At 40.3% G+C, this 27221-nt stretch overlaps 1 protein-coding gene and 1 pseudogene across 6 annotated transcripts in view; one reads left to right on the top strand and one right to left on the bottom strand.

Moving 5' to 3' along the window:
• Nucleotides 1-27221, top strand: part of KIAA1328 (KIAA1328 ortholog) — a 336489-nt gene that overhangs the window by 83380 nt on the left and 225888 nt on the right. The window lies entirely within an intron of this gene.
• LOC103349354 (serine palmitoyltransferase 1 pseudogene) lies at nt 25053-26120 on the bottom strand (annotated as a pseudogene).

Raw genomic sequence — 27221 nt, 5'->3', positions numbered from 1 at the left:
GTGCCAGTGTCCCAGTTCAAGTCCTGGCTGCTCTTTTCCTATCCATCTCCCTTCTAACGCACCTGGGGAAGCAGCAAAGATAACAGAGTTGGGCCCCTGCACTCATGTGGGAGAGCCGGATGAGTTCCAGGTTCCTGACTTCCACTTGGCCCAGCCCTGGCCATTGCGCCATTTGGGAAGTGAACTGGTGGATGGATGAAAGATTCTCTCTCTCCCTTTACCCACCCCCCATAAATAAATGCATGTTTAAAAAAAAAAAAAAAAACAGAAAAAGATTATGACTTTAATTTTGGTCATATTAATTAACTCTGAAGACAGGTTCAATTTTATTAAGATCAGAGTAAGCCACTGGAATATATTTGAACTTTGAAGCTTTGAGTTTGGGTGAGATGTCCAGAGAGAATATACACCATGAAAAGAGACAAATGCTAAGGATGGACCCAACATTTATTAGCTATATAACACTTTAGACGAAGAATGAAAAGGAATAGTTAGAGAACAGAAAGGAGTAGCTAGAGAAAAAGGAGGAGTATTAACAAATAGTGCTACCAAAAAGGCCTCAAGGAAGATAACATTTCAAGGAAGGTAGCTGGTCCAAAGAAGTCATAAGAAAATTATAAAACATGTATTGGATTTGTTGAACAGGAAGTCATTTAGGATTTTCAGGAACCACAATATGCTGAATTACCAAGCAAATTTAGAATTCAGGTTGAGATGAATTTGTACAGGGTCAAGGGGAGTACTGGCAAAATATGGTATTCAGACATATAAGTTATCCTTGTTTTATCTGTAAGAAAGTAATGCACCCTTGCGATTTTATTATTATAAGTATTAGGTAAAGAAAATAAAAATTATTTTGTAAAGCTTATAAAGTTTTTGGAAGTTCACAGAATTAATATTGCTTCTCAGTGAAATCTATACTTGTATTTAAGGTAAGGAAATGAAAAGGAGGATTTTAGGTAAAGACAGAAGACTTAAAAGCATATCATGGAAGAATACTAGGGATTCTAAGGGATCCACAGGAATTTTATGGAGGTATGAGCTGAGAGAGAAGGGCTATGCTGAGTGAAGAAAGAAGATTGAGTATTGGTGTTTTTTCCCTTCCTGGGCAGATCTAGAATACTCTAAAAAATTGTGAATCTCTCTCTTTTTACATAGTACATATAGATCTCCATTTCCTAAGTATGTTGACATTAATTACATTTCTTAGCCTTTAGCCTTCTTGGAGAAAATTTGGTTCTTATACTTCTCCTTTTTGTTTTATTTATTTTATTTATTTGAAAAAGTCACACAGAGAGAGGAGAGGCAGAGAGAGAGAGAGAAAGGTCTTCCATCCAATGGTTCACTCCCCAGCTGGCCACATTGGCCGGAGCTAGGCTGATCCAAAGCCAGGAGCCAGAAGCTTCTTCCGGGTCTCCCACGCGGTGCAGGGTTCCAGGGACTTGGGCCACCTTCCACTACATTTCCAGGCCATGGCAGAGAGCTTGATTGGAAGTGGAGCAGCCAAGTCTCAAACTGGCACCCATATGGGATGCTGGCGCTTCAGCCAGGCCAGGGTGTTAACCTGCTGTGCCACAGCATCGGCCCCTGGTTCTTATACTTCTCAATGATTTCTTTGGAGTGGTTAGTTTAGTAGGATATATATATATATATATGTGTGTGTGTGTGTGTGTAATTGAAAAATATATATTTAAATGTATATATTTAAATATTTAGTTGAAAGACAGTGAGGCAGAGGCATAGAGAAAGAGCTCTTCCATCCACTGGTTCATTCTCCAAATGACAACAATGGCTGCAGCTGGGACAATCCGAAGCCAAGAACCAAGAGCTTCTTCTGGGTCTTCCATGTGGGTGCAGGGGCCCAAGGATTTGGGCCATCTTCCACTGCTTTCCCAAACCATAGCAGAAAGATGGATCGGAAGTGGAGCAGACAGGACTCGAACCAGTGGCCATATGAGATGCGGGCACTGCAGGCAGTGGTTTTACCTTTTAAGCCACACCATTTGCCCTTTAGCAGGTAATATTAATTTCATCTGGTTTTCTTTTAGTTTTCCTTCCTTCCTTCCTTCCTTTCTCTCTCTCTCTCTCTCTCCACACCCACACCCACACCCACACACACACACACACACACACACACACACAGTCATCCCTTTGATGTTTTCTTTTAGACATTGTCTCAACTTTTAAAAAAATTATATTTTCATTTTATTTGAAAGTCATAGAGAGATAGACAGATGGAGAGAGATCTTCCATTCAGTGGTTCAATCTCCAAATGCCCACAACAGCTAGGACTGAGGCAGGCAAAGTCTAGATTCCCAGAACTCAGTATGAGTCTCCCATATGGGTGGTCAAGTATTTGAGCTGTCACCTGCTGACTCTCAAGATGCACTTTAGCAGGAACCTTGGTCAGAAGCAGAGTAGCCAGGACTCAAACCCAGGCACTTTGATATTGGATATGGATATCCTAACTGGTAACTTAACAGCTGAAACATATGCCCACTCCTCTCAACTTTTTTTTTTCCTTACCTTCAGCTGTTGTCTGAAATCTTCAGCTTTTGTAGGTTTTGAGTGCAGGTCTTCTGAATGTGGGGTTTCCTAAATATTTTTATGTTGAGTTTATTATGAAGCAAACTCCTTTTTCAAAGGGGCTCAGTGTCCTGTGTGCTGATTGATTAGATGAAGGATCAATTTTCTTGGCAATGGGAAATATTTGTAGTCTAACCAAGAATAATTTGTGATTCTTATTTCAGCATACCTAGCTATCACGGCATCTTTGAGCACGAGATGGCAGTACCAGCAGATGACAATACCAGGCCTTTTGGTACTGTTGGTGGGAAAGGGGAACACCAGTTTCACTCACTTCCTTCCTTTTCCTTAGTTCCATCCCATTCACCCTCCACTCTAAAGGGAGAGAGAGACAGTATGTGGCTGTCATTGCACAATAGCATGAAGACCATATTCTGTTCCATAGTCCTCCAGTCAAAGCATGCCTTATAACTTTGCTGCTATCCTAAGGCCAATTTTCTATGCTTCTACTGGGAGGGAAAAAAAAAGCTTCCTTAAATATGTCATTCTAAATTTGTTTCTTTTCAAGAAAGTTTGGGAGAAAAGTGGGCTAGAGGCTTGTTCTTTGGTTTTATTTAAGAATGAGAAGTCCCAGCTAAGAACACTCATTTTTTCTGACCATTTGATATCCACTCTGTATTAAACAACTTAAAAATAAATTAGGGGGGCTGGCGCTGGTGCCGTGGCTCACTTGGCTAATCCTCCACCTGCGGCGCCGGCACCCCAGGTGTCACTCCCCCTCTTCGCGGAGGAACGACACTAAACCCTGCCTAGGCTTCATATCCGAGTCACGGCACCATTATGTCGCTCCCCCTCTTCGTGGAGGAACGACACAGGACCCTGCGCTGTTCTTTCGTCTGCTCGGCCCTCCCCGGGTTGGCTGCTGGTTCTTCCCGGGTTGGCTACCATCCCTTCCACCTCCGTGGAAGGGCAGTTCCCCCTGCCACTTTCCCCACTTCCGCAGGGGAGCGGCACACCGCCGGCCGGCTCTCTCTGGGGCTGCTCAGGTGTTCCTTCAGATAGATGTTCCTGGTGCATGCCGTCTCTCTCCTCCATTATAGTCCTCTTCCACCAATCCCAACTCTGCTACCCACACACCGAGTACGCTGCTCTCCTCCAATCAGGAGCAGCTCCTGCAGCTTGTCAAGTTGGTGAAAGGCAGCTGTGTAGAAGCTGTTTACTCCTCCCCAGCGCCATATTGTGGGAGAGCAGATGCATAGAATAAGTCTTAATTCCAGTAACGGTCTAGTCCGAGTTGCTCCCCACACCCGGGTTCTAGTCCTGGCTGCTCCTCTTCCAGTCCAGCTCTCTGCTGTGGGCCGGGAGGGCAGTGGAGGATGGCCCAAGTGCTTGGGCCCCTGCACCTGCATGGGAGACCAGGAAGAACCACCTGGCTCCTGGCTTCGGATTGGCGCAGTGCGCTGGCTGTAGTGGCCATTTGGGGAGTGAACTAACGGAAGGAAGACCTTTCTTTCTGTCTGTCTCACTGTCTAACTCTGCCTAATATAAGTAAATAAATAAATAAATAAGGGAAATGAGAGAGAAGATACAAATCTTTCTTGTAGAAAAATCTTAAGAGTTTGTACATTCTATCCCTTTGGGGAGGTGGAGCTAAATTCCTGTCTTCTATTCCTGAGGGTGAGTTTCACCCAAAGAAATAGAAAAAGATAAAAACCTTTACAGTGACTTAAGACAAATGATCAAGGTCCATAACCACCAGTGTCTTGTGGATGTCTTGTATCTGATATGCAGTGATGAGAATGGTACTTCACCTCTGTAGTGTTCTTCCCAAAAACCCATAACAATGGAAAAAGTGCCAGACAAGCTCAAGTTCAGAAACATTTTACAAAAATACCTGGCTAGTACTCTTGAAAACTGTTGAAGTTCCAAAACCAAGGAAACCATCTGGAAAATGGCACAGACTACAAGATAATAAGGATACTTGACAATTAAATGCAAGGTGATGCCCTGGACTAGATTCTTGGCCAGAAAAAGAACAGTATTAGAAATGGGGGCAGGCACTGTGGCACAGCGGCTTAATGCCCTGGCCTGAAGTGCTGACATCCCATATGAACGCCAGTTCGAGACCTGGCTGCTATACTAACAATCCAGCTCTCTGATAGGGCCTGGGAAAGCAGTGGAAGATTGGCCAAGTCCTTGGGCCCCTGCACCCATGTGGGAGACCCGGAAGAAGCTCCTGGCTCCTGGTTTCGGATCGGTGCAGCTCCAGCTGTTGTGGCCAATTGTGGAGTGAACCATCGGATAGAAGACCTCTCTCTCTCTCTGCCTCTCCTCTCTCTGTATAACTATGACTTTCAAATAAATAAATAAATCTTTAAAAAAGAGAAATATTAGTGAACTCTAAAGTGTGGAGTTTACTTAATAGTAATGTAACATTGTACATTTTGACAAATTTACCATCTCAAAAATTAATGATAGGGAAACCTGAATAAGGGATATATGAGAATACTGTAGTATGTTTGCAACTTCTGTAAATCGAAAATATTCTAAAATTTGCAGATTAATAAAATTAATCATAATACTATAGCAAAGCTGTTGCTTGGAGTATGTGCCTCCTGTGAGTAGAGACAATTTGGTGACGGTAGCTTTTTCCTTGATATGATCATTTTCACTGTGGAAGGGAGGAGAGGGAAGTGGTTCCAAGTTGATGTGCACATTAAGAATAAGAAGGTGTGATTCAACAGAAAAAATACATTCATATAGTGCAGGTAAAGCTGAGATTTCTTTTGTTGCCTGCAGTTGCTCACCTGATTTAAAAGGAATTACATGAACTGCTAACATTGGCTATCAACTCCAGATGTGAAAGAGTACTTTTCTGTTCTATCAATATTGTTTTTTATTTTATGAGCACTCAAGGGGCAGGTGGTGGTGGTGTTCTAATTATTTTACTGCTGCTTGTTCTGCCTACTCAGGAGGAGATAAAGGTCTTGACCCTTTAAACCCTAAGTGAATGGTCTAGTGCTAAGAGAATGGACCCTGTGCCACACTGCTGGGATTGGAATCCCAGTTCCACAGCTTCCAACTGTGTGATCTTGAGCAATTAACTTAATCTTCTTGTATCTGTTTCTTCATCTGTAAAATGAGAAACTAATTTTACCTCAGAGGGTTTTTGTGACACAAGTATCTGACCTGTGCCAAATGATCTGTAAGTGTATGCCTGTTGTTGCTTTTATTGTTTGTAATTATCAAGTCCCACTAATGTGGAATATTGTTGCTATTATGAGACACTTTTGTTTCAGTACTTTGAATACTTTTGTTTTCAAGTCTTCAAGATTTTCTGTTTGGCTTTGGTTTTCATTAGTTTGACAATGGTATCCTTAGGGTGTGTGTGTATTCATCCAGCTTAGAGTTCTTTGAGCTTCTTTAGTCTGTGGTTCTTTGTGTTTTGTTAATTTTGCAAAGTTCCTGACCATTATCTCTTCAGATATTTCTTCTGCCCTTTGCCTCTCATCTCCCTCTGAGTTTCCAATTATACATGTTTGCTATGGCCCCACAGATCTGGGATCTTCTCTTCGTTTTATTTTCTTTGTATTTCATTTTGGATAATTTCTGCTGCCTTGTTTTCAAGCTCTTTGATTATTCTCTGTGCTCTGTCCAGTTTGTTGATAAGACCATAAAAGGAACTCTATTTATTACAGTATGTTTATTTTTACTGTCTTTTAAAGATTTTATTTATTTGAGAGGTAGAATTACAGACAGTGAGAGGAAGAGACAGAGAGAAAGGTCTTCCATCCCCTGATTCACTCCCCAAATGGCTGCAATTGCCGGAGCTAGGCCAATCCGAAGCCAGAAGCCAGGAGCTTCTTCTGGGTCTTCCACACAGGTGCATGGGCCATTTTCCACTGCTTTCCCAGGCCATAGCAGAGAGCTAGATTGGAAGAGGAGCAGCTGGAATTAGAACTAGCACCTATATAGGATGATGGCACTGCAGGAGGAGGATTAATGTACTGCACCACCACCAGGGCACCAGCCCCTGTTGGTGTAGTCTTATACTTACCTCCTCTCCTCAAAGGAGACCAGTGCCTGGGCTGTAGCCCAAAGAACCACACAAAGGATCCATGCAGCCCTTGATGTGAACATGGATCCTGCAACAATGTCTCTCACCACAGAATCAGGGAGGCTTGAGCTTGTGGAGCCGCCCATAGTGACTGCCCAAAGTCTCAGCGACTCCCTGCGCCTTCCCACGCAGCCAGTGTTTTCACAGTCCCAGCACATGAGGCTCCCACCGTCACGAGCACCCAGCCCCTGTCAGTGCTCCCAGCCAGACTCAGGTGTTTCTTCTCGGCTGGTTGCTGGACTGTAGACATGAGCTGGCTCAGCTGTTATGTATGTCAAAAATGGTGCCTGCCCTCTCAGCTCGGTACAGGATGCCTGTGCCAGGTGGTTGGGGAGATTAAAACGGACCCCCTTTATTTTCCCCTCTAGGTTGGCAGGTACACTGTCTTCCACAGAGTTCCAAGCCAGGCCCATTCCACACTCTTCCCACAGCTTTATTGCCAGTGGCTTAGGCTGCTGCAATCTGGTCTAACCTCATCCAAAGCTGGTGCTGTGGCTCTTGACTGCTGAGGTCCCGAGCTCTGCATGTCCATTCCCTCCATGTAGGTCCACAGTGTCCTGCCAGTTTGTGTGGCGTGTCATTTGCCGTTTTCTCCCTCTTTCCTGAAATTGCACTCTCTCCACTTTTTTTAAACTATCCTCCTCTAGACTAGAGCAGTAAACTCTCTTGCTATTCCTCCATCTTCTTCCTTTTCTCAGTAAATCTTAAAAAATGAATCTGGCCATGCTGGCAACCTGATACCAGACTTCCAGCTGCCAGAACTATGAAAAATAAGTTTCTGCTGTCCGTATGCCTCTGAGTATATGGATCTCTGTTACAGCAGTCCCGACTCACTGAAACGGTTGGGCAGGCCTTTTTATTAGCACCTTCCAGCTTTTGCTTTCTATGCAGGGGATCTTGTTCACATGTACCACTCCTATGTCTCTTGCTCTACCCTTACTCACTCTTTCTTTCTTTCTTTCTTTCTTTCTTTCTTTCTTTCTTTCTTTCTTTCTTTCTTTCTTTCTTTCTTTCTTTTTTTTTTTTTTTAATTTATTTGACAGGTAGAGAGAGAGACAGAAAGATCTTCCTTTCGTTGGTTCACTCCCCAAATGGCCGCCACAACTGGTGCTGCGCCGATCCAAAGCCAGGAGCCAGGTGGTTCTTCCTGGTCTCCCATGTGGGTGCAGGGGCCCAAGCACCTGGGCCATCCTCCACTGCACTTCCAGGCCACAGCAGAGAGCTGGACTGGAAGAGGAGCAGCCGGGACTAGAACTTGGCGCCTATATGGGATGCTGGCGCCGCAGGCGGAGGATTAACCAAATGAGCCACGGTGCCGGCACCCTTACTGTTTCTTATAAGCACCTATTGGAGGCCATGAAAAAGATCTAGTGAGTGAGTGCACACTCCTTGTGTCTGATTCTGCCAGCAATGCTTAAATTGTCACAATATCTCACAGTAGTTGTTTCTTATATGCCTTGATGGCTGTCTCTTTCTCTGGGTTCTGTGTCCTTTCCAAGGTTTATCAGTCTGTGGAATTCAAATCACCTGATTGCCTTGTGACTTCACCTTTCTGATGGGCTCCAAAATGATATATTTTGCAGATTATCTGGCTCTTTGTCATTGTCAGTATAGAAGTAACATTCCCTTGAGACTCTGTATGTTCCAGACCTTCTTGGCCTCCCTTCTAATGCTGATAGATATTTTACATATAAGTTAAATAGTTCTAAGAAGAAATACTTGACATTTATCATTCTGCCTTTACTAATTTTGAGTCTAGTAAAAATAGTGCTTAAAGATTTTTAAAATAATGATAGCACCATGTGAATGAATAAGAGCATATTCTTTTATAGACTTTTTGAATCCTGCAAAGCATTGTGGTGCTTTGATTCTATTGTAGTAGAAGAATGGCTTTCCTACCGTGCTGTGCATCTGGTTACAGAATCCACTTTACAATTCTTGTTCTACCCTTTGATTAAATCAGATAGGAGTAATGGCCACTCATTTTCATCTTAATTTTTCTTTTTAAAAATAAGATGAATAGAGTACTTTGTTCAAAGTGAATCTGAATGTTATGTTATAGCATTAATGCTTTAACAATTCCATAACAAATAAGTTTTAAAATAAAAAATTTTCCATCTGAGCTTAGAGCTCTACGTTTGTCATAGTTAGCAGTTTTGCTATCTACTGGCTTTTCATTTATATCATTTGTTATATTCCTCCATTGATGTTCCAAAATTAGGACAATCATTAAGACTGTAGCCATGAATTTCTCCTGCTTTTAGCATTGCTCTAATGAAAAGCAAACAAATAGGCAAAATCCTCACACAGAAAAAGAGGCCTTTGGGCTAGAATCTAGGGTTATAAAGACAATTATAGGCATCCTGACCTTTTTTTCTGCAGGTAGCAAGAGGTTTTCTAGTTCTAGTTGGACTCTCTTAGCTTAGCACTATCATATATTGGAAAAAAAATTTTTCTCTGATTTGGAAATGTAAAATGTTAATTTACTCTACAGCTTTTATTTTAAACTAGGAATAAAGTGGTCAGTTATGTACCATGTTACAATGTTTTTGTTGGTTTTTGCTTTAGAGAATATATGCTATGATTTTTTAAATTTTTTTTTATTTTTATTTGACAGAGTTATAGACAGTGAGAGAGAGAGAGAGGCAGACAGACAGACAGACAGAGAGAAAGGTCTTCCTTCCATTGTTGGTTCACTCCCCAAATGGCCACTATGGCCAGCACTGCACCGATCCGAAGCCAGGAGCCAGGTGGTTTCTTCCTGGTCTCCCATGCAAGTGCAGAGGCCCAAGCACCTGGGCCATCCTCCACTGCCCTCCCGGGCCACAGCAGAGAGCTGGACTGGAAGAGGAGCAACCAGGACTAGAACCCGACGCTCATATGGGATGCCGACGCCACAGACGGAGGATTAATCAAGTGAGCCACGTCACTGGCCCTGATGATTTTTTTTTTAATTACCAGACTTACTTTTACTTTTTTAAATTTTAGTTTTGTTTTACATTTGATAGTTTACTTATGATTTTATGTATTCTCTATAAGAATGTTTTTGCTCATGGAATTTTACCTTGCATATCATATTTCTCAGAAATGTGATATATAATTTAACAAAATCAGTTATAAAAGATTTAAATAATAAGCATTTTTTTTTTTGACAGGCAGAGTGGACAGTGAGAGAGAGAGACAGAGAGAAAGGTCTTCCTTTGCCGTTGGTTCACCCTCCAATGGCCGCCGCAGCTGGTGCGCCCGGCGCGCCGCACTGATCCAAAGGTAGGAGCCAGGTGCTTCTCCAGGTCTCCCATGGGGTGCAGGGCCCAAGCACTTGGGCCATCCTCCACTGCACTCCCGGGCCACAGCAGAGAGCTGGCCTGGAAGAGGGGCAACCGGGACAGAATCCGGCGCCCCGACTGGGACTAGAACCCGGTGTGCCGGCGCCACTAGGTGGAGGATTAGCCTATTGAGCCGCAGCGCCGGCCAAATAATAAGCATTTAAATGTAATGGCTTTTTCTAGGATAAATTGGGACTCTTACCTTTTTCAGACTTTGCATGATTTTTCTAATCTCTATTTTAACCATTTGGGTTTCTTGTAGCTTTTGATTATTTTATATTTTCAAGGGCATATAGAGGAAACAAAAGAAGCTTGGCAAGATTTTTCCAATCTGTGTGTTTTCAGCATTTGGATTTGATATCGTTTTTGATTAGAATCACATCCTCCTCTGCCACTGATACTCAAGTTTGTACCTATAACTAAGAGAGCATTCTTCTTTTCCAAAAATCAGGACGAAACATGCTAATAAATCCTACAGTTCCCATGGATCAGTTATGTAGAAAGTCTCCCAAACACTCAAATAATTAAGATCTATCTATTTCCCAGTCAATTGATTGTTGCTTTCTAGAGTAGATTCCTCACTGCTTTGTTTAAACGGAGGAGGTAAATGACTCAGAGCAGTGGGGCTCCTCCCACTTCCCACAGGGATCCTTACCTAATCTACTCAGCTGTTTATCAATTAGTAGTGCTGTTGTCTGCATGGGAATTGGTAGGAAAAATCATTTATGACCCAGTTTGCAACACAAACACAAGAGATAGCAAGAATAGGGAAGGGAAGTCAGTGAAGGCAAGGTTTCCAAATGCTTAAGTTTTGAAGGTTTTCTGAAAGTTCCATTTTTTTTTTTAAAAAACAGGCTTTGGTACCAAGCATGGCTCTGAGAAGAGATCTTTTTCTTCAAAGGTCTTGTCAGCTTTTTGCCCTAATCTCACACTAATTATATTTGCATTTGCTCCACATATGGAGCTCCTTGGACAATGGCCTAGTTTATAAGGGAAACAGATAAAAAATTGAATATCTGTTTCCATAAATTTCCCATTGTGTCTGTCTTTTAGCCTGTATTCCCTGTCTCCTGTCTTTTTTTTTTTCTTCTGCTATCCCTTCTGTTTGAGTCTCTTAATTATAAATTTTCTTACACGTTTTTATGTTGGCATCTTTGTGAGAGTAAATTTTACTATTTGAAGAATAGTTTTTCTTGATTTAATAAGTCAATGAAAGTTTATGGGTAACAAGGGTAAAACTTGAGGAACGGAAAAGCATCTACTCGTATTACTGTGATATGATAAAATAAGGTCAGTAATACATCTGCAATTTTATTGAAAATTTAGTCCAAGTTCTCAAAGAGGTAATCACTCTTAAAACCCAGTCACTGTGATCTTAGCATCTTTTCTCTGCAGACTAGATAATTTTCATTCATGAGTTCCCCAGTCTGTTAATCTTTTGAAACCCTGGGAAAGTTACAGCTGTAGTCCTTTTATTCTTCTGTTGGGTAGGACAGGGCTTGGCAAATCATGGCTCAGAGACCAAATTCAAACTACTTCCTCTTTTTTGTAAATGAAGTTTTATTGCAACACAACCACACTTGGTTATGTATTGTCTGTGGCTACTTTTGTGGTACAGTGGCAGAGTTGAGCAGTCAGGGGAGACTGTATGACTTGCTAAACCTAAAATACTGTCTGACTCTTAACACAGAAAATTTGCCAAAGACTAAGTAGAAATCCTCCTCCCAAAATGAGACCTCTAGACTCCTCCTGTCCCCATTTTCTCTTACCCACACTTGAAGACACTTCATATAAAAATGGCAAGTTTGGATCTCTTTTGGTATAAACCTGTCAGCTTAAGTAACAAGGGCATTTACCCCTCTTGTTAAAAGCTGCCCACATGATGTCATCTCTACTATTTCAGGTGGCATATGGCCAGTAATGCCTATAAACCCTACTGATGTTTGGAGTTTTTGGATTTGTATTGGTTTGATAGTAGTCTCTTTCATTGTTTCTGTTGTTAGGTGTGTGTCTAGGGTGAGGGATAGGAGTGTGTTCTTCCTTCCTTAGGACTCTTCACCATACTCAGAGTATGCTTGGAAGATCAGGAAGGAGAGGGGAGGGTATAGTCCTCAGCACCTTGCAATTTCTCAACCTAATGAAGCCGAAGGCTAGTCGGTGTCGAGTATATACTGTGGTATGGGCCTCATAATAGGTAGGGGAAGATAGCTTGAGAGAACAAGAGTGATTTCATCAAAGAATTTCTGGGTTCTTAGCATTTTAAACTATGTGGCAATATGCTTGTATTTATGAGAGGTACATGGTTTTCAGTAAAACTTTGATAAATATTCCTACCACAACAACTCTTAGAAGGATGTCATTATTCAAGCCTCTTCTTCTATGGGTTTTAATTAATTATAATCAGGACATTCAATTTAGTGTTTATTTACAATAGGGGAAGAAAATGTTAACTCGCCTTAATTTTTTAAAATGCTTGTCTAATTAGTAAAATATGCCCTGGGTATGTGACATAAATGTGAAATGCGAGTTTTTTTTGTTCTATTTCTAATTGACAAATAATTATGTATATTATATATTTATGGAGTACAATGTGATGTTTGATATATATTTACATTGTAGAATGGCTAAATCAAACTAATTGACAACCATTATTTCACATTTTTTTACGGTTAAAAAAAACCTTTAGAATCCTCTATTCTAGCAATTTCCAACTACAAAACTTTATTGTTTATTACATCACCATTCTGTGCACTAGAGCTTATTTCTCCTAACCTCCTAACCTCAATTTTGTACCCTTTAATCGTCATCTCACATTTTCCCATGCACCCACCTTCCCTAGCTTTTGGTACCACCATTCTGCTCCAGACTTCTGTGAGTTTGACTTTTTTAGATTCAAAATGTAAGTGAGATTATGTGATACTTGTCTTTCTGTGCATGGCTTATTTCATTTAGCATGTCCTCTAGATCCATCTATGTTGTCAAAAATGATAGAATTTTCTTCTTTTTAAAGGGTGAATGATATTCCATTTTATATATATATATATGTGTTTGTGTGTGTGTATATATATATAAATGAATAAAGAAAATGTGGTATATGCGTATGTATTATGTATGTATGTATATACGCATTTACCACATTTTCTCTATTCATTTATCCAGTGATAGGCACCTAGGTTGCTTCCACTGTTGTGAGTAATGCTGCCATGAACATGAGAGTGCAGATGTCTGTTCAGCATCCTAATTTCAGTTCCTTTGGATATATACTCAGAAATGGGATGGCTCGATCATATGACAATCTATTTTTAGTTTTCTGAGGAATATCCATACTTTTTTACATGATGACTATATTAATTTTCATTCCCACAAATAGTACACAAAAGTTCTCTTTTCTCCATATTCTCACCAACTCTTATCTTTTATCTTTTTGATGACAGCTCTTCTTGGGGCTAGCGCCGTGGCTCACTTGGTTAATCCTCCGCCTGCGGCGCCAGCATCCCATATGTGTGCTGGGTTCTAGTCCCAATTGCTCCTCTTCCAGTCTAGCTCTCTGCTGTGGCCCAGGAAGGCAGTGGAGGATGGCCCAAGTCCTTGGGCCCCTGCACCCACATGGGAGACCAGGAAGAAGCACCTGGCTCCTGGCTTTGGATCGGCGCAGCGCCAGCCATATCGGCCATTTAGGGAGTGAACCAGCGGAAGGAAGACCTTTCTCTCTGTCTCTCTCTCTCTCTCACTGTCTATATCTCTACCTGTCAAATATATATATATATATATATATAGCTGTTCTAACAGGTCTGAGATGTTTGTGATCTTAATTTGAATTTTCCTGGAGATTAGTAATGATGAATATATTTTCTTATAATGGCCACTTCTATTTGAGAAATGTCTGTTTAGATCATTTACCCAATTGGTTTCTTTTTTTTTTTTTTCCCCTGTGGAACTGTTTGAGTTCCTTATATAGTTGTGATATTTGCCCCATACCAGATACATGTTTTGAAGATATTTCTTCTAATTCATGGTTTTTTTTCCCCTACATTCTGTTGTTTCCTTTGCTATGCAGAATATTTTTAGTGTGGTACAGTCAATCCCATGTGTTTATTTTTGCTTTTTGCCTGCATTCTTGGAATCATGTCTATGACCAAACCAATGTGTTAGAGCATTCCTCCTATGTTTTCTTCTAGTATTTTTAGAGCTTCAGATCTTTTGTTTGTCTTTAGTCTATTTTGAGTTGATTTTTTTATACAGTGTGAGATATGAGATAAGGGTTCACTTTCATTCTTCTGTATGTGGATATCAATTTTCCCCCAACACTATTTATTTAAGAAATTATCCTTTCTCAGTGTTCTTGGCACCTTTGTTGAAATCAATTATTCATCAATACATAGGTTTATTTCTGGATCTCTCTCCTGATACATTGGTTAATCAATCTGTTTTTTGTAATTATCATGCTGTTTTGGTTTCTTTTTATTTATTTATTTATTTATTTGACAGATAGAGTTAGATAATGAGAGAGAAAGACAGAGAGAAAGGTCTTCCTTCCGTTGGTTCACCCACCAAGTGGCTACCACGGCCGGTGCTGCGCCGATCCAAAGCCAGGAGCCAGGTGCTTCTTCCTGGTCTCTCATGCAGGTGCAGGGGCCCAAACACTTGGGCCATTCTCCACTGCCTTCCCGGGCTACAGCAGAGAGCTGGACTGGAAGAGCAACCGGGACTAGAACCCGGCACCCATATGGGATGCCGGAGCCGCAGGCAGAGGATTAACCGAGTGAGCCATGGTGCTGGCTCCCCTGTTTTGGTTTCTATAGCTTTGTGATAGATTTTGAAGTCACGTAGTATGCTGCCTCCAGCTTTGTTCCTTTTGCTCAAGATTGCTTTGACTTGGTGGGGTCTCCTATGGTCCTATACAAATTTTAGAATCATTTTTTCCAGGAAAAAATTGGAATTTTGATTGAGATTGCTTTGAATATATATACCTTTTTGTGTAGTATGGATATTTTCAACAGTGTTAATTCTTGCAGTTCATGGACATTATATATATATATATATATATATATATATATATATCTTCTACTGCTTTCTCAGGCCATAGCAGAGAGCTGGATTAGAAGAAGAGCAGCTCGAACCAGCACCCATATGGGATGCCAGCACTTCAGGCCAGGATGTTAACATGCTGCACCACAGAGCTGGCCCTGCATGTGTATATTTTTAAAGTCATTTTACACTTTATGTATACTTATGTAAGAAACTTTGCCTCTTTAGTAATTTAATATTTAGATATATTTAATCAATTTTACCCCAGGTATGTTTTGAAAGAGAAATATTTGAATGGTTTTTATCTATTATCCAAGAAAAATTATATTCCCACAAGGTTAAGAAGACTGACAATATAATGACAATTAAAAAATATATATATTATATATAACTATATATATAGTTCCATTATTTGTGTCATCAACTATTTCTTTCATCTGTATTATTTAGGTTTTGGTGTACAGACCTTTCACCTCATAGTTTTAATTTACTGTTTACTGCTTTATTTAAATGATGCTATTGTGTATGAGATAAGTTTCTTCTTTTTCAAATAGTTTGATTTAGTATAAGGAAATGGGGGTGCTGATTTTGCACCCTGCAACTTTACTGAATTCATCAATTCTAACAAGTTTTTTTCTTTCCTTTATTATTATTATTATTATTTTTGGTGCAGTCTTTATGGTTTCCTCTATATAAAAAGATGACATCAGCAGAGACAGTTTCACTTCTTCCCTTCCTTTGCAAATGTCTTCTTTCCTTATGGTTGTCTAATTGTTCTGAATAAATCTTCCAGTACGATGTTAAATATTGTGGCAATAGTGGGCATCCTTGTCCTATTTCTGATCTTACAGGGAAAATCTTCAGTTTTTCATCATTAAATATGATGTTAACTGTGGGCTTTTCACATATGGCTTTTTTTGTATTGAAGCATTTTCCTTCTATGCCTAATATTTTGAAAATTGTCAGTCATGAAAGGATGATGAATTTTTCAAATGCTTTTTCTGCTTCTGTTGATAGGGTTGATAGGGTTTTATTGAACAGATATTTGCTGTTTTGCATGTATATTTTTTTAAATATTTATTCATTTATTTGAAATTCAGTTACACAGAGAGAGGAGACGCATAGAGAGAGAGAGATAAAGAGAGAAAGGTCTTCCATCCACTGGTTCACTCCCCAATTGGCTGCAACAGCCTGAGCTGCGCAGATTTGAAGCTAGCAGCCAGGAGCTTCTTCCGAATCTCCCATGCAGGTACAGGGCCCCAAGGACTTGGACCATCTTCTACTGCTTTCCCAGGCCATAGCAGAGAGCTGGATTGGAAGAAGAGCAGCTGGGTCTCGAACCAGCACCCATATGGGATGCCAGCGCTTCAGGCCAGGATGTTAACGTGCTGCACCAGAGCTGGCCCTGCATGTGTATATTTTTAAAGTCATTTTACACTTTATGTATACTTATGTAAGAAACTTTGCCTCTTTAGTAATTTAATATTTAGATATATTTAATCAATTTTACCCCAGGTATGTTTTGAAAGAGAAATATTTGAATGGTTTTTATCTATTATCCAAGAAAAATTATATTCCCACAAGGTTAAGAAAACTGACAAAATAATGACAATTAAAAAAATAAACATCCCAGCTGATTCTCTATAAAAATGTTAGAACTTTGGTGACTTTCTAAAGAAATGCAAAATGGACAACAGTGGAGCCTGGAACTTTGTGATAGTGGTTTTGACCATTAATCCTAAGTCACCTGGGCATCAGTCAACTTAATGTGAGACAGTTAAATCCAATGTAGACAAACTACTAATGTTGAAGGGTACTTAGATAATCAAGGTATTCAGTTGAGAAAGTTTGATGTAGTTTTGAAGCATTAGAAACAAGCAAGAGTATCAACTCAGTGAAGGATCGTGAAATGTTAAAGGTTTTATCCTGGCCTCCTCTTTATTATCTGAATGTGATTCTGGTATTTTTCAGAAAACAGAAAAGCCTATAAGAAAATGCATTTATCCTTTGTAAAAAAGCTCTTTGGATTGTCTGTATTTCCTTTTGAACCCCACTCCCTCTCCTTACTGGACTGTTTTGCATGACAAATGAGCACAAAGAATCATCCTGTTCTTTGTGTCAGTTGAACTTTGACTGAATTCATACTTCTGGAAAGACCTTGGTTGTCAAATTAGAGCAGGACCACAAACATTTGTTATTATTTGTAGCTTGAATAGGAAAAGTGACGGCATTTAAAACATATGTATTTTTAATTTTTTTTTAATTATTTATTTGACAGGTAGATTTATAGACAAAAGGTCTTCCTTCCGCTGGTTCACTCCCCAAATGGCTGCCACGGCTGGCACTGTGCTGATCCGAAGCCAGGAGCCAGGTGCTTCTTCCTGGTCTCCCATGTGGGTGCAGGGGCCCAAGCACTTGGGCCATCCTCCACTGCCTTCCCGGGCCACAGCAGAGAGCTGGACTGGAAGAGCAGCAACTGGGACTAGAACTTGGCGCCCATATGGGATGTTGGTGCCACAAGTGGAGGATTAACCAAATGAGCAATGGTGCTGGCCCCTAAAACATATGTATTTTAATACCTTTTAAAATGCACACAAAGCTGTAAATATAAATAAATACTTTTCTCTTGAATTCTTATAAAGGTCTCCTCATAACTAAGGAGAGGGCCTTGTAAAGGAAGACAGATAAAGGCAATAATATTGTTATGGAAATAGACAAAGAACACTTTTGTTTTATTTTTTAAAGATTTATTTATTTTTATTTGAAAAGTCAGAGTTACACAGAGAGAGAAGGAGATGCAGAGAGAGAGAGAAGTCTTCCATCTGATGGTTTACTCCCCAGCTGGACGCAATAGCCGGAGCTGCACCGATCCAAAGCCAAGAGCCAGGAACTTCCTCCGGGTCTCCCACGTGGGTGCAGGGGCCCAAGGACTTGGGCCATCCTCCACTGCTTTCCCAGGCGATAGCAGAGAGCTGGATGTGAAGAGCAGCAGCCGAGTCTCAAACCAACACCCATATGGGATGCTGGCACTGCAGACGGAGGCCTTACCCGTCACACCATAGCACTGGCCACAAGAACACTTTTAAAAATTACGAACTTCCCTCTCCCAATACCATATGGGCGCCAGTTCAAGACACGGCTGCTCCACTCCCCATCCAACTCTCTGCTATGGCCTGGGAGAACAGTAGAAGAGACTCGGAAGAAGCTCCTGGCCCCTGGCTTCGGATCGGTGCAGTTCCGGCCATTGTGGCCAACTGGGGAGTAAACCATCAGATGAAAGACCTCTCTCTCTCTCTCTCTCTCTCTCTCTCACTCACTCTTTCTGCCTCTCCTCTCTCTGTGTAACGCTAACTTTCAAATAAATAAATAAATTCTTTTTAAAAAAATTATGAACTTTAGATTTTTTTTTTCATAATTACTCTTGCCCTATCTACAAATTTAGTAGGGGCACTTAAGTCTTATTATTTGTTGTACAATCATTTCTGCTATAAGGAGACATACATGTTCCTAAAAATGGCTACACTATACATAGTAATGCCAACAAAACCCTCCATGGCTATGGAAAAAATAGATTTGGGACATGATACTCAAAAACTTGGTCAGTAAAACATTTTTTAAAAAGGAATCTAGGGTGAGCTGATTAGCCAAGGAGTTAAAAGACACTGGTTGACATACTTGTATCCCACATTAGCGTATCTGGATTCAATACACAATTTCAGCTTCTGACTCCAGTTTCTTCCTTTGTGGACCCTGGTAGGCAATGGTGATAGCTCAAATAATTGGGTTCCTGCCACCTTTGTGGGAGACCTGGATTGAGTTCCTGGCTTCCAGCTTTGGCCTGGCCCGTCAGCTTCTGCATTGTAGGCATTTGGAAAGGGAAGCAATAGATATAAGCTTGATCTCTGTCTCTCAAATAAATAAATGTAAAAATAATGTAGTAAAAATGACAGCAGAGTTTTACATATATTAAATGAAATAAGTAAATAAATATTCTTTTTTTTTTTTGACAGGCAGAGTGGACAGTGAGAGAGAGAGACAGAGAGAAAGGTCAATATTAGAATAATTTATTTACTGCCGGCGCCGCGGCTCAATAGGCTAATCCTCCACCTAGTGGCGCCGGCACACCGGGTTCTAGTCCCGGTCGGGGTGCCGGATTCTGTCCTGGTTGCCCCTCTTCCAGGCCAGCTCTCTGCTGTGGCCCGGGAGTGCAGTGGAGGATGGCCCAAGTGCTTGGGCCCTGCACCCCATGGGAGACCAGGAGAAGCACCTGGCTCCTGCCTTTGGATCAGCGCAGTGTGCCGGCCACGGCGGCCATTGGAGGGTGAACCAACGGCAAAAGGAAGACCTTTCTCTCTGTCTCTCTCACTGTCCACTCTGCCTGTCAAAAAAATGAAAATGAAAAATAAAAATAAGTAAATATTCTAATATTTATGTCAGTTTACCTGAAAAAGACTTGAAGTGTGCTTGTGAAAGTGAGTATTGAAAGGGTTGCAGATGAAGAGTTATTGTAGCATGGTAGAGGGACGGTTACTTAGATGTCAGTGGGTGTAACTCATAACAAAGTGAACTGAGGCAGCTGGTAGATGTTTGAGGTTGAGACCCCTGGATGCCTGTTGTGTTTATTACTTCTGGGGTCAGAACAGCTGGGTGTAGTTGTTTTCTACCTGCACCTAGTGTTTCTCACAGATCACATTAAGCTCAAATTGTTCCCAAGCATATTACATGTATGGGAACAAATTTGTGTTTTCCCAATAAGCATTATAGCAGAACTGACTGTACATGAAATTTCCCTTTTTATTTTATTGCAATTCAGTTCCTTAGGCACCAGGGGGAGTGGTAGGTTCACATTTCACAGCAGCACTGACCAATGCTTTTCTTAGCTTTACAGCTGCACATATGGTAAATTATTATCATTTTATGGTTACAGTTATAAGCAATTTGGTAGAAAATGACAGCTAAATTATACAGTGTTACTTTTATTCATTTTAATTTTGTAATCTAAATATATTTTTTAATGAGAAAACAAAACCCAGAATAATTTTTAGTAGGAGGACTAAGTAACCCTTCTATGACTTAGTCTTATGCCCCTGATATACTTTGCATTTCACTTTAATTGATCTCTTGTGTATAATAAAAATTGGAGCATTTAGTTGGGAGATTGCCTGTATTTTGGGGAGAGATTTTTTTTTTTTACTACATTATCATGCCTATTACTTTTTAAAAAATTTAACAGGTAATTAAAATGACAAAGACATAAATTTAATAATTCTCTATGAATTCCTAGAGAACATTACAAATTTTATTTCAGGAAGCAATTCTAGAATGAACTCTAAACTGAACAAATGTGCTTTTGCAGTGCCTATCAGAATTTGTTACAGTACTGCCTAAACTGCTCCCAAGGTACAGGTAGCAGGGCCCATTGACATCTTCATATAATACTTCAGAATTGGAGGAGCTAACAGTATGCAAGGACAAAGATGAACACCGTGCCTGCCATGTTGGTTTGGGGCTTGTATATTCAAAGGAAGTGGCAGATATTTAGTATCTAGCCTTTGATAGAAAGCTTGCTATAATTCAGCTTTGCATACTTATCTGTTATAAATGGATAGACCCTTGTTTGGAGAATCTAAAATTTTGTTTGCAGTATTTATTTATATATACACTACTTCACCATAAAGCCTTCCTCAGATGTTTTCTTGACTCAGGTGTTTTCAGCATTGATAACTGCTGATGACCATGTGTTGATCTTTTTATCTTAAAACACAGTCCATTATTTTAGAAGGTTTACGTGCTAGAAAGCCATTACTGAACTGAAGGGAAGATACATATAAACTGCTTGGTCATTGAAACTATAGGTACAGAAAGTAATGTAGTGCTTATAATCTTTATTCTTTAGCATAAATAGGTCATGTCAGTAAATTTGACCAGTATAGGGAGTTGTTTAGCATTTTTCATTGTTTATAAGTCACTTTTAAATAATTATTGCACAAGGGATATAGTTAGAACTAGAAAACAAGTAACGGTATATGAAAATTGTAATTACTATAAACTTTTTTATGCCAGTTAGAAAGAAAAAATTTATTTTTATGGATAACGTAGTCTTTCATTTCATGCAGTGTGAAATGTTTTTGGTTGTATATAGGTTACCTTAACTTAGTTCTTTTGTCTTATATGTCATTTTGGACTCACTTCAAAGGATAATCAAATCAGAAACTAACCATGAGATTTTAGTCTCTGATAAAGTAAATTTCATGTTTCCTTCATATTTCATGAAACTGGTATATATTATTTTCACTCTCTTTATAAAAAAATCATCATGCATCAGTATTATGATGATGCACTAAAGAATAGTAGGAAGTATGGGCTGGCGCCATGGCTCTCTTAGTCAATCCTCTGCCTGCGATGCCGGCATCCCATATGGGCACTGGGTTCTAGTCCCGGTTGCTGCTCTTCCAGTCCAGCTCTCTACTGTGGCCCGGGAGGGCAGTGGAGGATGGCCCAAGTGTTTGGGCTCCTGCACCCGCATGGGAGACCAGGAAGAACCACCTGGCTCCTGGCTTTGGATCGGCACAGCACGCCAGCTGTAGCAGTCATTTGGGGGGGTGAACCAATGGAAGGAAGACCTTTCTCTCTGTCTGTCTGTCTCTCTCACTGTCTAACTCTGCCTGTCAAAAAAAAAAAAAAAAAAAGAATAGTAGGAGGTTAAAAGTTTTGGGGGGCATTGACTTAGATGTAAAAAGTCAACATTAGATACTAAAAGTGATTGGAGAAACTGAAAATTTATCCACTTTCTGACCTATACTTTATGAACTGTGTAGTGTCAAATATATAAGTATCTTCTACTTGACATAATACTCATGTTTGTAACATGGGCTGCTAAAGAACCTCATGTTCCACTGCTTTTCTTGAATAGCTATGAAATAGAAATTTGAGGATCAGTAGGGTACTTCAAAAAGTTCCTGGAAAATAGATTGAAAGGTAAATTTATTTTGGTGCAAAATATTTTTGAAGTCCATGCATACAAGGAGTCTTCAAAAAGTTCATTAGAAGAGCACATTATGAAAAAAAACTACATTGATTTCAAAAGCTTTTTTTTTTTTTTTTTTTTTTGACAGGCAGAGTGGACAGTGAGAGAGAGAGAGAGACAGAGAGAAAGGTCTTCCTTTGCCATTGGTTCACCCTCCAATGGCCGCCACGGCTGGCACATTGCGGCCGGCGCACCGCGCTGATCCGAAGGCAGGAGCCAGGTGCTTCTCCTGGTCTCCCATGGGGTGCAGGGCCCAAGCACTTGGACCATCCTCCACTGCCTTCCCTGGCCACAGCAGAGAGCTGGCCTGGAAGAGAGGCAACTGGGACAGAATCCGGCGCCCTGACTGGGACTAGAACCCGGTGTGCCGGCGCCACTAGGTGGAGGATTAGCCTATTGAGCCGCGGCGCCAGCCCAAAAGCTTATCTTTTAATTCCGTTTTCCTCACCAATTTTTTTTAAGTAGGTTCATATATTGAATTTAAAATTCAATGTAAGGCCATGGGAAAGGTAATAAAAACAGAATAAGTTCTAAGGCGTTGTATTAGGGAATATCTTTATTTATTGGTGAGTAAAATCAGGAAGTCAGTGAAAAAGATTTAAGAAGGAGCAGTCAGTAAGGAAACAACACAGTGGGCCAATAACTGGGAAACTGGGGTAAGGGGACCTTTCTAAAAGGAGAAAGTGGCCAGCAAGTAGGGTAAAGTCCACCTGATTGTGATGTTTAGCAATTATTAGATTCGCGAATACTTGTCAAGAATACAGTCTAAATAGACCAGGAACAGGGAAAACAAAATATATTGGATCCAAAAGTAAGTTGGAAATGAAAAAGTAGAGACCATGAGTGTGGATTACTCTTTCCAGAGTTTTGATGACGAAGGAAGGAGAAGAGAGAGAAAGAGAGAGAGAGGTTGGTATCTTAGGAAGAAAGCATTGAGAAGAAACTTTCTTATTGTGCACTTAATTGAAGGCTTAAGAACAGTAGCAAGAAACTATTAAGATTATGAGAAAGATATAATAATTTATAGGACAGTATTGTAAATTATAAAGAAGAGGATGAAATTGGAACACAGGTAGAGAAATTTTCTTAGAAAGCATTACTGCATTGAACCACTCATTGAACATTTATTGGATGCCAGAAACTGAGGGATGGGATTTGTGAGGAAGTTAAGGATATTTAGCAAGTTCATATTGGCCATCTACTGAGTAAAACAAAATGTACTTAAAAATGAGTAGGTATTGTGCTTACAGATGCATTACTTAAATTATTACTTATTCCCTGTAAGTTTTCTTCTTTATCTACATCAGACAATATAATTTTTGTTTCACCTGTCAAATAGAAGCTCAAGAAAGGAGAGACAGTCTGTTGTGTTTTCCCATATCTACACTCTGTCTGTTCTTCCTCTGGGTGTTCCAAAGTCTCTTCCTCATCATTTCCTTCTTGCCTAGAGAGTTCTCTCTAGCCATTCTGTTAAAATAGATCTACTGGCAATAAATTCTCTTGATTGTCCTTCATCTAAGAATTGCTTGATTTCTCCTTTATTTCTGAAAGATGTTTTTACTGCACGTAGTATTCTGAGTTGGCAGTTCTTTTATTTCAGCACTTGAAAAATATGTCACTTCCTTCTGGCCTCCATATTTTGTGATGAGAAATCCACTGTCATTCAAAAATTTCTCCCCTTGAAATAAGGTGCTGCCTTTTCTTGCTTTCAAGATTTTTCTTCACCTCTGGTGTTGAGAAGTTTGTTTATGATGTGTCTTGGAATAGATTTCTTTCCGTTATCCTGTTTGGGTTTTCTCTACTTCTTGAATCTAGGTTTATGTTTCTTACCCAAATGTGGGGACTTTGCAGCTATTCTTTCATATCCACCCTCTTTCTGTTCTCTTTTTGATACTCCAATGACACAGATCTTGGGTCTTTTGTTATACCTCTTAGACTCTGCTTTTTTTTTTTTCAGTTTTCTTTTTGTTGTTCAAATTGGGAAACGTCTATTATATTATTTTCAACTTCACCAATTCTTTATCCTTTCTGGTTTGCTGTTGAGCCCATCCAGTAAGCTCATTATTATTATTATTTCATTTCTAAAGTTTTCATTTGCTGCTTCTTTATTCCTTCTACTTCTTTGCTGAGACATTCTCATTTGTTTCAGTCATATGTATAATTATGCATTGAAGCATTTAATTATGAATATTTTTAAATCCTCACCAGATAATTCCAACATCTATGTCATTTTGGTGTTAGCATCTGTTGATTATCTTTTCTCATTCAAGTTTATTTAGGTCATTGGTATAGCAAGTCATTTTTTTCAGTGTGCAAGTATCTGGAAATTTAGTGTATGATATGCTAGTCTTATTTTCTTTTCTTTTTTTTTTTTTTTTTTTTTTAGATACCAAGGATATAGTTTTTATTTTGGGATCAACATGATAATCTTTTTAAAACAGATTAGAAGTCAACATGTAAGTGCAAAGGTCAATCATTATAAGATTTGATTTAAATCATTGCTTATATAGGAATTGTAATGAGTATTCTGTGGTTAGGAATGCTTAGATTAGAAATGGTGTCACATTAATATTTAATGCATATAAAAATTCTAGGAATAAAATATAATGAAAAGTCTGTAATAATCCCGCAAAAAAGTGCTCCTTTACATAGTTTTAGTTTCACGTGATGAAGACTGGAAAAGAACTGGCTGGGTCAGATCTTCAATTACACATTTTGTACCAGGAATGAAGAATGTTTCTGGCTTTAACGCTGCACAGTCACTTCCCTAGGCGACAGTCTTCTGGAGTGCATACAGAATCATTACTAATAGAAGCGAGAGAAGACAAACTGAGGCTCCAGTTTTAAACAATGACAATGAAAAGAATACAAAATCCGAGGGTAATAAAGCTTTTAAATAGTACTAAATAGCACAGTTTAAATACATGTTATATGCTTTCATTAGCTGTCCTGTTTAAAAAAAAATCAGTTCCTGGGTTTTTATATGTGTTTTCTTTTTAGAAATAATCAGCTTTTTTCTCATGGATACACATTTGGCCCATATGCACACTGGTGATGATCCTGCCAAACACCCTGGAGTTCTCCTTAGGGCTCTCCCTAGCCAGCAGGAGGTCTCTTCTTCCACAAGTCGTGTGGCAAGAGCCACCAGGGCTGGGCTCAGCCTAAAGTAAGACAGCCGGGGCCACCTCCTTGATGGTGGCTGCGGCTTTCTCCAGCTCTTCCTCTGTTTGCTCCACTGGGACCAGGACCCTAATGCTCAGGGGAGGGGGGCACTTCTCTTTGTCCAAATAGCCTGCCTGAGTTAACGCAGTACTGCTGTTCATGCACTGATTTACAATTTCCTGAAGCAGTTTAACACCGTTATCTCAAGACCCAGTGCTCTCCTCCAGGTGAAGGTGAAATGCTGGAGAAAAGGATTCCCCCATCACTTTTAATCCAGAAATGCCTTGTAAAGCTTAATGAATTTTTTGGCACTTTTCCTTCAAAACTGCAAAAATTCCTGGGTTCTCTTCCATAATGTTGAGGGCTTCAATGGCAGCAGCAGCTAACGGGAGGTAACAAAGCTGGAAAACAGTATTGCTTGCCAGAGAGTTGCTGATGGTCAATGATGAAGGACCTGCCACAGCAGAAACCTCCCACAGAACCAAGGAGTTCTCCGTATTTGGTGCTGATCAGATCAGTGTCATCAATATTGATTCCATGGTGTTCAGTGACACCTTGGCCATACTCGCCAAGGACTCCAAATGAAAGGCTTTCCTTCAGAAAGATCCTTGCTTTGTATTTGTATTTTAATTTAACCGACTCTGGAAGAGGACAAATAGTTTCAGTATTCATGTATATTCCTTTTACCACAATGAAATATCGAGTTACACAAGCCTTGCGACGATTACAAACACAATGTCTCCTCTCTTAGAGTAAGCAAGAACAGCGCTGGCTATGGTGGCAAGCCCATAAGAATATATAATGGCCTCCTCCATCTTACTAAATTTTGCCAGGCAGTCTTCCAAATCCAAATGAACATCAAATGTGCCATAAAATCCTCTCGGTCCACAGGTCTCCACACCATACTTCTTTAGAGAGGCTAAGGCTGCTGCCTTCACCTTAGGGTTATCCAGCAATCCAAGACTATTAAGTGAGGCCACATTCACACATTCATTTCCATTCAGCACAATGTTGTGGCTTGGAGGGCCTGAAACAGTGTTATAGTTGAGAGCAGGATGGTCTTTGGAGACAAGAGGAACAAGAGGTTCTGGTTGCCACTCCTCAATCAATTCTTTCTTCTGGACTGTAAGATCAGATGGTTCTTGTAATTTATAAGTTTTAGAGAAAAGAAGTCTGATTATTCAGAGTATTAGAATTCCTTCCAAAATTAGACGGTAAGCTGGAGCCTGGACGAAAACTGGGCCAGTCCAATTTATAACAATGCTTATACCGATGCACTGTTTCAGACGTACAAGGATTTAACTTCCCCAGTACCTCCCGAGACAGAAATTTCCACTAGACTTTCCTGAACTCCGTTTTACCATCAGTCCCAATGCAGGCGTGGAGGGGCCCATTTGCTTCCCACACCAAGACAAAGCTGAAGAGGGGCACCTCAGAGACTCTGGGTCCTGGCCCCCTTTTGCCCCATCCCTTCACCATACAGTCTGCTTGCTGGGACTAGAATGCCCAGGAACCAGTCCAGGCAGGGACATGGAGTCAGGGCATTGCTAGTCTTATTTAAATAATCTCTCCTAGCAAAACTTTTGTGATACCACCCCAGTGTACGAAGAAGTATTTTTCTTGTTACTTCCTGGCTGGGGTAGTCGAAGTTTAGAGTCCACATTTGGTCTCCTTTGAAACCTTGGGATGGGCATGTCATTATTGCTGGTGGGGTTGGAAGTTCACCTACCTGCTAGCTCTCTGTTGACATCTTCCTGCTTGCTATGAGGTACCCGCTGACAATGCTAAGGGCAGAAGACTACAGTCCTGGCTGTCTGCTCAGTCTTCCCTGATATCACCCCAGGGGTCAGAGAAGTCCAGACGAGGCTTCCTCCAGCAGGCTTCCCTTGCGTTTTTGTTTCTTTTTGAGAGCTTTGCCCATTGACATTTATTAGTTGCTGACTCCTTCAAAGCCCAGTACAGGATATGAGACCCCCCCCCAAAAAAAAAGCACCCCATTGCTATGTCCTTCCTCAGGCTCTGAGGCCCCTAATCA

Source organism: Oryctolagus cuniculus, chromosome 10 (genome assembly GCF_051225735.1).
Source record: "Oryctolagus cuniculus isolate XC-2025 breed Fujian yellow rabbit chromosome 10, ASM5122573v1, whole genome shotgun sequence".
NCBI classification, from domain to species: Eukaryota; Metazoa; Chordata; class Mammalia; order Lagomorpha; family Leporidae; genus Oryctolagus; species Oryctolagus cuniculus.
This window is presented reverse-complemented; position numbering and strand designations above follow the sequence as displayed.